This window comes from Panthera leo, chromosome B1 (genome assembly GCF_018350215.1).
Source record: "Panthera leo isolate Ple1 chromosome B1, P.leo_Ple1_pat1.1, whole genome shotgun sequence".
NCBI classification, from domain to species: domain Eukaryota; kingdom Metazoa; phylum Chordata; class Mammalia; order Carnivora; family Felidae; genus Panthera; species Panthera leo.
In genome coordinates, this window is record NC_056682.1 from 7,178,181 (window position 1) to 7,190,187 (window position 12,007).

General features: G+C 45.6%; 2 protein-coding genes across 10 annotated transcripts in view; one reads left to right on the top strand and one right to left on the bottom strand.

Moving 5' to 3' along the window:
- The window catches only part of LOC122217337 (zinc finger protein 705A-like), a 32,078-nt gene extending 25,016 nt beyond the window's left edge, over positions 1 to 7,062 (bottom strand). For 4 of the 7 annotated variants that reach the window (XM_042934197.1, XM_042934201.1, XM_042934203.1 and 1 more), the window contains exon 1: positions 6,463 to 6,732. The gene's annotated coding sequence lies outside the window, so the exon portion shown is untranslated. Of the gene's footprint in view, positions 1 to 3,352; positions 3,566 to 6,028; positions 6,442 to 6,462; positions 6,733 to 6,929 lie in introns of those variants that run through there. The other 3 variants (XM_042934200.1, XM_042934199.1, XM_042934198.1) reach the window with 3 other exon arrangements.
- DEFB109B (defensin beta 109B) overlaps positions 1 to 12,007 on the top strand; it is an 85,255-nt gene that overhangs the window by 35,521 nt on the left and 37,727 nt on the right. The gene's annotated exons all lie outside the window — the stretch shown is intronic.

Genomic DNA, 12,007 nt, shown 5'->3' on the forward strand with positions numbered 1-12,007 from the left:
TATCCAATAATTTTAGTAATGGATAGACAACAAATCATTAGAAACCTTAAAAATAGGACTTCAAAGCAGAATTAGGATGAAAGAGATTACAAGACAAGGGAAGAAGGAAATGACTTGGCAAAACTCCAAAACTTTCAAAAATAAAATAAAAAAATCATTTAAAAGAGACTACATTGAGGGGCGCCTGGGTGGCTCAGTCAGTTAAGCGGCCGACTTCGGCTCAGGTCATGATCTCACGGTCCGTGAGTTCGAGCCCCGCATCGGGCTCTGTGCTGACCGCTCAGAGCCTGGAGCCTGTTTCAGATTCTGTGTCTCCCTCTTTCTCTGACCCTCCCCCATTCATGCTCTGTCTCTCTCTGTCTCAAAAATAAATAAACGTTAAAAAAAATTTAAAAAAAATAAAATAAAATAAAAAATAAAACAGACTACATTGGGAGAGAAGAGAAAGGAACAGACACAGTGCTGAAAAGTCACTCATTAATGTCATAGACAGGCTTAAAATGAGCAAAAGGTAAAAGGATTAAATAAAAAATCACTGAAAGCTGTGAAATACAAGCCCACAACCTAGAAAACCCACGTTAGTGGTAAAGATAACAAATGAAATAATATGACAAAAAATAATTTTATGAATTATTTCAATAAAGAAGTATTAAAACATACAAAAAAGCAATTCGTGCGTGAAAATGCACTGTTTGGAAAAACATATATACAGCAATACAAAACAAAAGCGCCCCCGTCCCCATAGAGTCTGTAATTCATAGACGAAGAATGATTTGAGGATCATAGTAAAAACTCAAGTGAGGTATAAAAGGACATTCACTGAACAAAATGGGGAACCAACTGTGACCTTTAACCTTATAACCAAGTAAATTCTTCCTCAACTATCACAAGAGATGGATTTAAGAAAGATTCGTGGACGGGAACAGCTGGGTGGCTCAGTCGGTTAAGCCTCCGACTCCGGATTTCGGCTCAGGTCATGATCTCGCAGTTCACAAGTTCGAGCCCCGGGTCAGGCTCTATGCTGACAGCTCGGAGCCTGGAGCCTGCTTCGGATTCTGTGTCTCCCTCTCTGCCCTTCCCCTGCTCACACTCTGTCTCTCTCTGTCTCTCAAAAATGAATATAAACAAACAAATAAATAAATAAATAAAATAGCTATATAAGCCAACTTTAGAACCAATAAAACCTATTTAGCAGTTCCAAGTCATCCGTTCATTCACACAACACCATACTAACCAACTTCCCACCCAACCGGGAATAGTGACATGTCTTTGGTGACTTCAGGATGGTGATTACGCAGTTCAGCCCCTCCCTCGAGATCTCTTAAAGGGTCACTGGGAAGAAGGCCTTCTGCATCCTCAATATCACCTCACTATTTTTTAGAGCACTGCTAACTAACCATGAAGACTTCCCAGTCCTTCCCAGGCTATCTACATAGCCGCTTAGGTCTGGGGTGCAGCATTTGTTTTCTCCATTCCAAAACCAGGTTCTCCAACAGATGTGTCCAAAAAATGACTGGTATCTATTCCCATTCACCTGTGTTTCCTTTTCTTTCCGAAGTGCAGTCTGAAAAAATGATATTATTAAGTGAGCTCCCTCAAATCCCAAGACCAGTGATGGGCCAAGCTATTCCAGGTGCTGGGGAGACGGCAGGTTACAGGTTAACCAAGAGAGTCTTGCCTTCTTGCCTCTAACCTTCTAGCAATACACAGATTGGAAAGCAAAGGCACAGAGTACAGGAAAATAGCTTTACATATGAAGAAGTATAAAACTAGAACAACTGTATCTTTCAAATTAATACTGTAAATGGAAAAACCTATCCGCTCATTTGATCACAAATCAAAATCCAACCTTTCATAATTTTTAACATCCAGTACATCCAAAGCTGTTCAGAAAAGGTGAAAATAGAATGAAATTTATAATTATTCTACAATTTCATATATGAAAGCATCACACTCCCAAAGAGAAGATCTCCCTTTCCAGTGCACAACGGTCCCTGAATACAAAGGGCTTGTGACAAGGATGGAGGAAAACCTCGCATTAAAAAAAAAAAGGAACCTGCAATGTCCCTATACATATATAAATGTACCAATGGAACAAACTAAAGCAATAATCACAGAAAATTTTATCTTAAATATTTAATTAATTAAAGATTAAATAAATGATATAAGCACCTACCTCAAGAAAAGAAATAAAATGAAAAAACTACTTGAGGAAACCCATAAAAGGGAATAGGGAGAAGCAGAAATTACTTATAAGCCAAAAAAGTCCAGTAAAAACATAAGATGTAGAACAAGAAGTTCGGTGGAACTTGCTGTGCTGAAGGAAATGCTCTGTTATCTACATTATCCACACAGCAGCAATCAGATCCATGTCATTAAAGGGCACCTAAAATCTGGGGCGCCTGGGGGGACCCAGTCACATAAGCATCCAACTCTGGCTCAGGTCATGACCTCGCGGTTCGCGGGTTGGAGCCCCGCATTGGGGTCTGTGCTGACAGCTCAGAGCCTGGAGCCTGCTTCGGATTCTGTGTTTCCCTCTCTCTCTGCCCTTCCTTCACTCGTGCTCTCAAAAGTAAATAAACTTTTGAAAAAATTTTAAAACTTAAAAAAAAAAAACAAAACACCTGAAATCTGGCTAGCATTACTGAGGGTCTTAAGTTTAGTTACTTTAATTGTAATTAATCTAAATTTAATAAGCACATGTCACTAGTGGTTACTTTATTGGATAGCACAGCTCTAAAACCTTGGAGTAGGCAGTCAAAATAATGAAACAGATTAAAGACAAAAATGGAAAAGGGACACATATAGTCAAAAACAGGACATGAGAATGGGGGACTGATTACTGCTAACAGTAAAATTCAGATTTAAGATGCTGCTTTGATACAACAAATGTCTAAAGACAGATACAGGAGGGAACCAGACACCCTGGGATCCTATGGACACAAACTCCCTGGGGGAAATCTGGGCTCGAAGATAAGATGAAAATCTGCAAATATATTATGATGCAGCAAACATAAACTATGTTACTAGGGTGGAGGAGGAGAGTGTGAGGGGGCTTTCAAGAACATGTTACGAATTTATTAATTTATAATTAAAATGGGAAGCCAGCCTTATACTTTATGTTTTGGCTAATGGGAAAATAAATAAAATATTAATACAGAGCACAATGCAGTAAATACTTTCACTGCCATCTCATTCACAACTGAATTATACATTTAAGTGGAATCTCTATGTCTGCAGAGAAAATCTTTTGGCTGAAAATTTCTACCTCTCACAATGAAATAATTCCAGTAGACAGCACAGTAAATATGCAACTGTATCTCAGGTCATTTTGGTCATTTCTCAAAAATACCTGGCAATCGTGTTAGGTCTTGCATGTAAATTCCAACTCCCATGCAAAATAAATGCTATTTCAAAATTTAGCTATGACAGATGAATTTCCATAGACTTGTCCTTCCTCTTTTATTCATCAGATGGTTGGTAACTTATTTCACAAATAAGGTAGGTAATTTTGGAGGTAGATGCTTTCAACTCTTCATCTTATTTTATTATTTTTTTAATGTTTATTTTTGAGAGGGGGGGAGGGAGAGAGAGAGAGAGAGGGGGAGAGGAGAGAGAGAGAGAGAGAGAGAGAGAGAGAGAGAGAGAGAGGAGAGAGAGAGAGAGAGAGAGAGAGAGAGAGAGAGGGAGAGAGGGAGAGAGAAAGAGACAAAGACAGAGTGTGAGCTGGGGAGGGGGAGAGAGATAAGCAGACACAGAATCTGAAGCAGGCTCCAGGCTCTGACCTGTCAGTACAGAGCCCGACGCGGGGCTCGAACCCACAAACCGCGAGATCATGACCTGAACCGAAGTTGGACACGTAACCAACTGAGCCGCACAGGTGCCCCTCAACTGTTAAATTGTAAAGTATTCCTGCACTCGTATCTGGTGTTTATGCCATCTTCTCCGTAAAAGGTGAGGAATAACTTTTAATCTTAGCTAGGTTCTTTACCTCCAACTTTATGTTTGGGTCCTGTTATTTCCTGCTGTATCATGAATTTTATGTTATTACTTATAAAATGATAACTTCCACTACTCCTCTCTATTTGATCCTCCCAGAACTTAAACGTTGCAGTATCTTCCTATCTTGATTGGATTAAACATCTTGAATTAAAAAAAGAAAGCAGGGGCGCCTGGGTGGCTCATTGGTCAAGTGACCTCCTGATTTTGGCTCAGGTCATGATTTCACATGATTCGTCAGGTCAGGAATTAAAAAAGAACACATGAAAAACTTCTTTCTCAGCCAAGATCCGTCTTGAAAGTCACTCCCTCACTCCTGAGCGTGGCGATGGCTTTTGGGGCTTCGAAACAGCACGGCCCCTCCCTGCACTGCAGACACACACCCAGGAGAAGGCATTCACTCTGTGGCAAAGCCAGTCCTCTGCTGCACGCTGAAATAACAGGGATTCAGCAGGATTACGCTCCTCCGTGAAGATCAACAGTCGGGCTTTTCTGCTCATTTCTTCAGAACACTCTCCTATCCCAGTGAAGCCCACACGGTCCGCGGCAGTGGTGAGTCTACGCACTGGCCTGACGGTCCCTTGAAGACAAAGACCCCAGTCTCTGCTAATACCTGCTGAGCACAGGGTCAGAGCTTCTCAAACTCTCCCCCATTCCAGGACCCCTAACTCCCCAAAGAGCACTCTAATTCCTTCTACAGGCTCCCTTCACAGAGCAAAGCACCGCCTCCTTCCTCCTCCTTGGAGAGATGCTTTTGTTCTCTATTTGGCTAAAAGAGCCTGGGTCCGGGGGCGCCTGGCTGGCTCAGTCGGTCAGGCGTCCAACTCTTGATTTCGGCTCAGGTCATGATCTCGAGGTTTGGAGGATGGAGCCCCGTGTGGGATCTGCACTGACAGCACGTGGAACCTGTTTGGGATTCTCTCTATCCCTCGCTCTCTGCCTCTCCCCTGTTCACAAGGGCTCATGTGCTATCTCACAATAAATAAACTTAAAAAAAGAAAAGACAAAAAAAAGCCTGGGCCCTTTCCCATCAAACTGCCCCGTGACTCCCTGCATGTGTACTGGGGCAGGTGAACGGGTCAGTGGGAGAGGCCAGCAGAGCGGAACTCTCCTCACAGGAAAGACATGGCCTGGATGGGACAGTGGTAAGGCTTGCACTTCTCACCCCTACCCCTAAAATTTACAGATCACATATCATACACCTGAGCAAGAGCTGCTTCTTTCATGGTTTTAATCACTATCTCAAATATATAATTCCTCTTTTCCAGAACATCAGATTAAACTACCAAAAAATAGGTAATTAAGAAGACCTAATTAGTAGCACTGAAAACCGTGGAAGAAGGTCAATAGAAGCAGCTGAGTAATTTATCCAATTATGAACAGATGGGCTATCTTTCAACAAAGTCCCACAACAATCCAACCCATTCTTGGTCATTTCCAGAGAAAGGACAAAGGAAATAGATACACACTTGACTGGGAACTAGTTCACAGCCCACTAGGTTAAAAGATCACATAAGAAGAAAGAGAAGATGTGGAATATTAGACTAATTGGTTAAACTAGGTTTTGACTGTTAATATAAAAAATTGCCAATATCCTTAATCAAGGGCACACTGAAATAGTGTACATTTACTAAGCACCAAAGAATACTTTCAACATATAAAAACAGACTATAAAACCATTAAGACCTCATCATCTGACTGACATATTTAAGAGAGAATATACATTGGGAATTAAAAACAAAATTCTAATGAATTTGGGATCTACCCTTCTTTTGCCCCCATTGCTACTGTTGCTCGACTCCTCTCCCTTCTGCTCTCTTCCATCTCTCTGCTGATCCTTTTTTTGCCACTTTCATTTATTCCACTGCTTCTAGCTCATGTCACGCTCTCACTCTTATTTGGTCTTTCAAAGCCCATCGGACCCACTTCCCTCTCCTCAATTTCACAACTGCTTTTTCTCATCCCTCTCTTTGGCTGTAGCTCCCTGCTTCTCCCTGGTCTCTCTCTTTCCCCTATCCCCCGGCCCCACCTCCACATTCACAGGAACAGAATGAAGATGCCCCTGTCCAGAAGCACGCTTTGTGGTGGCTCATCGGGAATGTAAACAATACCTGACAGGCACAGCCACCAGGATGGGACGGGACAGAACAAGGGGTGCCACAGGACAGGGGCGGGTGAAAGCCCCAGCAAGGGACTCAGGGCCTCCCTGAGGAACTGACTGTGGAGACCCCAAGGACCAGCAGGGCCGGCCCCAGAAAGACGCGAGAAGGGAGAGAGGAACTCAGGAGGGGGCTGGGGTCTGCAGGATCCGGAGAGCAGGGCGTCGTGGTGCTGCCCCCTCGGTACCGCGAAGGGCGAGAATGCGCCTCGCCAGTGGGGCCTTGACACGCGCGGGGGCCAGGGAGAGACGGTGAAAAGAACGGAGGCAGAAAAACGGGCGAAACGGCCTGGGAGCCAGTTTACCGGAAACAGACGCGGATCCAGTGCAGCAGCACAACGTCTCCCGACCAGGCCGGGCTCCCCGCGGGCGGGGCTGGCGGATGCGGGGACTGTCAAGTTAGCGAGGGCCCGGACTCCGGGTGTGGAGGCCGCAACACCCAGACCATCAACGTGCCAGCTGCAACTAGAAACGCTGAAACCCGCTCCGAGAAAAGAGCCCTTCCGTCCGGGAAATCTGCATCCGGGTCGGCCGGAAACGGGGACCTCGGACGGGGCGGGGTCTGGAAGGAAGGGCTTGGGTGTGGCTTATGCAGGTCTCCGCCCCGCCCCCAGGGCGTTTCCGTCCTGCCGGTTCTTCCGCCCGGAGCTTGGGTCCCGGCGTTTGCCTCCAGGTGGCGGGGTGGCCTGTGGCGCCGGGCTGCCCACCCTACGCCACGTTAAATGACTCAGATACCCTAAGGGAAAGCTTAGCGTTGGCGCGCCGGTAATACCGAATGCGGAGTTGTTTCCTTCGCAACAGCGTGAGAACGGCTTAAAGAACCCTTCGTGCGTGCCAGAGTCCGGCGGACCGCGAGAGGCCCTCCGATTGCGGGGACACCCCTGCGGCGGCGTGGGCGGGGCAGGGGCGTCTGCGGCTCCGCCTATCAAATTGTGGTTTCCTTTCCGGTAGAACGAGTGTGAACGCCGAATTCACTTGTGCGAACCCAGGGGTTCAGCGGGACCACCGCGGAGGGTAGCTAACATTTCTAACATTTCTCCTCCCTGTTCGCGGGCAGGCAGAGGGACACACGGGCCCAGGATTGGGCCGTGAGGATGGTCGGCTGAGGCCCTCGTGTTACTGCGCAGGGCTTGAGGTTTATAAATTCACATACCTTTAAGACTGATGTGCAGGACATTCTGCAAGTTGCCGGAGTTAGTATTTCCTGAATCTGTTGTAATTTCACATTTTTCTTTATTCCGGAGGTACTACCCGAAAGAGCCTTTTTAATTTTGAAAAATCAGGGTTTTTTTAATCTGTGTTTTTTTCTGTCTCCCAATGTTTTGTGTCGAGTATGGGCAAGTATTAATTTTTCATTATTTCTGTATAGATCTCACTGAAATGTCTCTTTTTTGACAACACCAAAAAGCATAGTGAAACTGGATTTTCAGAGTTTAGTTCCCTCATTTATACCCTTAATTCTAAGGGAAAGTGTGTGAGTGAAAATCTTAATCTGTTTCCTTTGTAAATTCTAACGTTCATGCTAGAGGGAATTTGGCAAGACTAAATCCCAACTACTCAGGCTGCAGGATTTCTCAAAGATTATTTCCAGAGAAGAACCTTTCTGGTTTTCTCGTAACACCTATTTCTCTAGTTTTACATTTTTTTAATATTAAATATTTGGACTCGAATGGGTTTAAATTCTGGAAGATAACGTTCTCAGGCAGGGCAACAGTAAACACCGTGGAGTTCATATGGAGCGAGTTGGGGGAGCTCTACCCACGATCCCTCCTGGTCTCCAGGGCAGAGATTACTTCATCTGAACTCACCTCACTCCTCTCATACCTGTGAGGAGCTGGGCACAGATTAAGAAGGGATCAAGGAATCCCGGTACATGAACCTCTCTCCCATTTAGTCTTTCTTTATCCCCCTCTCTCTTTACATGGAAGTCAAGTGATACAGTTCCACCAGTGTAAGCCATCCAGCCTCCAAGCCACCTCCTCCATCAAATCCTCTGTGTTCTGCTTTATACGGAGTGCTTTGGGAGGCCATAAATCGACTGAAGTGATTTTTCTTGGGTGCACATGTCGATGTGTATTATTTGGAAGCTCCTTATGAAAAGCTGAGCCCGTAAGATGGTGTCTTAGTAAAACAAGGTCTTCCCACACCTCTGAGTCTCTTTCCCTGGCTGGGAATTAGATCTGATGAAAGCTGAGGAGTGAAAAGAAGAAATGAGACTGAATTGAAGTATAATTTCTTCTATTTCTGTTTTCATTATTATTACAGTGAAAAACCATTTTCCAGGCATTCCTTAGAAACACTACCCTATGTAATCATAATGACTGTAGGATAGAATTTTGATGAGGGTCACTCTGATGGCCTGGTGGGTAGGTGGCCCCTCTAGACTGGAATGCATGTGTAGGGGTGCCTGTGCCCACATCATCCCAGGGATGATGATGCCTTCCCTTCTGGGGATGTCTCTGGTTCTAGTACATTTGCCCATCAAGTACCCTGAATGTCCTAACATCGGGGAGCCTCCAGCTGAGAGCAGAGACGTGCTATGAGTCAAAGTAGGGAGCTCCTGTGGAATGGAGCAGTTGTTCTGTTGGCTCTAGGGTGGTGGAATGAAGGAGCTTAAGCTTGGAGAATCTGATTCCCGCGTGGGGATGTGAGCACACGAGGGGGTGTGATGTGTGAAGTTTGAATATGGTGCCCCCCAGTGTTGAGACATTTGTTAGCCTTTTGTCCTGAGGTTCTGCTGAGGCCTTTGGAATGCTCAAATACCATTTGTCTCATTGTTTTCATGATGAAAATATGTTCATGTGTGGATGTGTACATTAATACTCTCAGCATGCCATGTTGAAAGTGAAGACAACAACCCAGAGGTAGAAAGTGGGGGATGAAGAATGCAGAGAGTGAGTTTGCGATGAAAATCCACGGGCTGCTGACTTGACATCCAGACTCAGTTACACATTTTAGAGGCCCCAGAGCTCTGTGTCCCGGGGGATCTCAAGTCATTTCCAGGGCAGGTCCTCATGCACAGGGCAACACAGACTCACCCACAGACACCAGGTTCTCATCTTAAGTGCCATGTCTGCGTTCGGAGTCCTCAGAGAAGGGATCAGGATGCCCGCATACTCCTGAGGGAAGTTCACAGTCACTCTTTGAAGGAGCTCTCTTCCCGAGAAAGTATGAGTGCCTGCTCAGTCAGGGATCATTTCATTCCGGTATTTATGGAGGAAGAAGGACTTTAGCCGATGGAGGAAAGAATGAAGGTTGGCTCTGGAATTGTCTTAAGAGTGTCAGGATTCCAGAGAGCATAGTCAAGTTTTATGGGTTCCTTTTAGGGTGTTTGCGTCTGTTCTCCTGGATGTGAGGCTCGGCTCACCCGAACACTGATGTCACATTGCAGTTCTCCTCATTAAATGCCTGCATATCTCCTCTGGTCAGGGTGGTCAGAGAGAGCTAGAGTCAGCATCGTTTGGTGTAGGGGTCGCTGAGGAGCACACTCTGATGGCTGAGTCTTCACCTGATTTGTGGACACTCAGTGATGCCCAGTGACATTGGCCATGCATGGGCACAGGACACTGACTGGCCTGTGCCCCTCACAGAACCAATCTCTGCCCCACCTGGCACATGTACGAGAAGAGTTTCCATCTGAAACCCTGCACGTGTGCCCAAGGTCTCCCTAGGAGAGCCCCATGCCCCAGTTCCGCTCTCTTCAGCAACCACATGGTTTTTCCACTAACTTGGGCTCTAGAACATTCAACCAGTGACATGGTACTATGGACTGAACTGTGTCCCTCTTCCCCAAACTCATTATGTCGAAGCCCTGCCCTCCAGTGTGATGATGTTTACAGATGGGGTCTCTTGGAGGTAATTAGGGTTAGGTGAGGTCATGAGGGTGTTGGAGGAGGTCACTGAGAGGACATGATCCAGGCTGTAGAAAGCTCCTCGCCCCTTCCCCGTCCTTGGAATGTATGTTCTGCCCACTGTGCCCATACTAGAAACCATTTCAAGGATGCAGCTTTGAGAGTGCAACATGCTGAGACCATCCAATGGTAAATGTGACTGAACCCCTTTAAGGCCTCTATACAAAGATCCTGGTGGCTGGTATTCAGGCTGATTCATTTTGCAGCTGCCCAAGTCATGCCTTGCATGTAAGTTCCCTTTGCTTATTAAAACTGTAACCTACCAATCTGGAGTGGTCTTCTCTTTTCTTCGGTCTTTCCCTGACCTCCATGTGTGGAGGCCAGCTTCAAATTTTACCCAGGAACTCCTGAGGTTGTGAACCAACAAACCAATGGAGGGTGGGACCATCATTTGGGTCCCTTCTACGAAGAGGAGGAAGGATAGGACTCTGGGAGGTATTTAGGTGTTCCTCTCATCCCTCCCTCCTCAATCCAACAGTCCCTTCCACAACACCTGAGGCTGGAGGCTGTCTCCTCTGTCACCCCTGGTCACTCTGCTCAGAGGCAGAGTTGACCAAAAGGTACCGCACGTGGATACACCAGGATATAGGGGCAGCGTTCCTCAGAACTCTTTAAGACGTGAGGACTCTGACCATGAGGGGCTGGCTTCTCAGGAGGCTGGAATGAGGGAGCTGTTGTGAACCTGAGGCTCCACTGTTCATTGTCTAATCCCAGGAAGCCTGTTTGGAGGAACTGGCCTGGAACACAGCTGGACAGTGGAGGACGGGGCACAGTGCAGGCCTGGACAGTATTTAGGTGAGGTCTCCCAAGGAGAGCCTGGAGGTCAGGGGTTGGCATTTGGGCAAGTGTCCTCATGGTCTTTGGGACTAAATCCATTTCTGTTGAAGGGATACTGGAAAGTCTGTAAAGCCCCCCAAAATCATACTCCACTGAAGGTCTGGAAGGGGCTGGGACTCCATTTATTTGAGGGATTCTGCCAAGTCTGGATGGATGGGGATCTGGGCAGATCTCTCACCTGGTGCCTTGATGCTGAGTCTGGGGTCCTGGCCCAATTTATGTGCAGCAGGATGTGGGCTGGGATGTGAGTTCATTTCAGGATACTTGGCTTGTTCCTGGGGACTGAGGAATGGCAGCCTGGGGAACATCCTGAGAGCCGACATCCGGCCTGCCGTCTGCTACCTTGACAATGAGGGAGGGGTCCTGGCTAAAGTATTTGGAACATGGCTGGGGGGGGGGGGGTTCAGTGACATTCCTTACCTGTATTTTATTCTGTCCATGAGGTGAGGAAGTCAGTTCAGGTCATTTCAGGGGAGACACCATAGGGCAGGGGATCTCATGCGGCCGACTTGTGAGAACAGCTTCTAGAACAGATTTCTTCCTTGTGCACAGGCACATCCACCTGCTTGGATGCTGTAGGAGAAGATGCCATGTATACAATATATAGTAGGATTTCCTCTCAATCAAATTGAAAAGAAATGAACCAAATAAAAAGTCATGGAACATAAAACATTAAATTTAACAGTTAAAAGAAATATGAACGATCATTTTGGTATGAAAAGCAAACAGCCTCAGTGCTGGTTGGGAAAACAGATATTATAATATTAATTTGATACAGTTTCTCTACCAAGCTGGAAAATGTAAAAGTTCTTAATATTGTCTTTTGTTAACTAATTAGAAGCAAACTCTTGTATATACTGTTTTGGGGAATTGTACACAGTTAATGCTGTTTTGAAGGCAGTTTGATGACTAATGTGTTTTGATGGACAATTTGGAAAGATTTATCATAATTTATAAGATATTCTTATACACAGGATTCTACCTTTTGGAGCCTGCTTAACTCACTTCCATATAATATAATTATGGGATCCAATCATATCTGATCGAATTCTCTGGAAAAAATATACAGTAATTGTTCACCATTTATAAGCATTGAAAAATG